Source organism: Ailuropoda melanoleuca, chromosome 2 (assembly GCF_002007445.2).
Source record: "Ailuropoda melanoleuca isolate Jingjing chromosome 2, ASM200744v2, whole genome shotgun sequence".
Lineage (NCBI taxonomy): Eukaryota > Metazoa > Chordata > Mammalia > Carnivora > Ursidae > Ailuropoda > Ailuropoda melanoleuca.
Window position 1 is genome coordinate 50,339,894 of NC_048219.1, and position 1,281 is coordinate 50,341,174.

Genomic DNA, 1,281 nt, shown 5'->3' on the forward strand with positions numbered 1-1,281 from the left:
ACGAGCCTGATGTGGGGCTCGATCCCATAACGCCGGGATCACGCCCTGAGCCGAAGGCAGACGCTTAACCGCTGTGCCACCCAGGCGCCCCAAATATTTCCATTCTTGCCCTTCTAATATAATTCAAACTGAACTGCTTCTTTTAGTTTTTATTTCTTTAAGAAAATCATGGAATGAAAGCATTTAGGATTCTTTTAAGTAGCCTGTAGTCTATAAAGATAAGGCAGACTGAACGCCACATACGTTGTTTGCAATTAATAGGAATTTTAGAAGATAAAAAATCAATATAGAATAAAGAGTGAAAAAAACCTTGTTTTGTTTTTTGTTTTTGTTTTTTTTTTAATTTGAGAGCTAGAGAGCATGTGCACACACGAGCAGAGGAAGGGGCAGAGGGAGAGAATCCCAAGCAGACTCTGCTCCAGGCGCCAAGCCCAACATGGGGGCCCTTGATCTCATGACCCTGAGATCATGACCTGAGCCGACACCAAGAGTTGGATGTTTAACCACTATGCCACCCAGACACCCTGAAAATACCTTTTTATATATATCCTTATTCATAGCAGAGTAGAGGCAGAAGTACTGAAATCTAAAGGAACTGTATTTTGGATTTAAAGGGTACTTTACATTTCCACCTATAAAAGCATGTAAACTCTTAGAGTTTTGAATTTAATAACATTTGAGTTCTTTTTTAATATCTGATTGGTAAAACCCCAAATTAACAAAATGCCTTGTGTTGTTTGTTGTAGTGCTCAGTTTCCCATGTTAAATAAAGCAATCTTATACTAGTATACACCTAAATAATTTTAGTTAAAAAAAATGAGATTCTACTAGACACACTGTTGTAAAATTTTGTTTTTCAAAAACTCATTGGTACGTGCAGAGTATTCTTTTTTTAAATTTTTATTTTTTATTTTATTTTATTTTTTTTTTATTTTATTATTATATTATGTTAGTCACCATACAGTACATCCCCCGGATTCCGATGCAAAGTTTGATGCTTCATTAGTTCTTCAGTCTCGTTATTCGTGTATAGAAATGCAACTGATTTCTGGGCATTGATTTTGTATCCTGCCACCTTACTGAATTGTTCTATAACTTCTAATAGTTTGGGAGTGGATTCCTTTGGGTTTTCCATATAGAGTATCATGTCATCTGCAAAGAGAGACAGTTTGACTTCTTCTTTGCCGATTTGAATACCTTTGATCCCTTTTTGTCTTCTGATTGCTGTTGCAAGGACTCCTAGTACTATGTTGAATAATAGTGGCGAGAGTGGGCATCCTT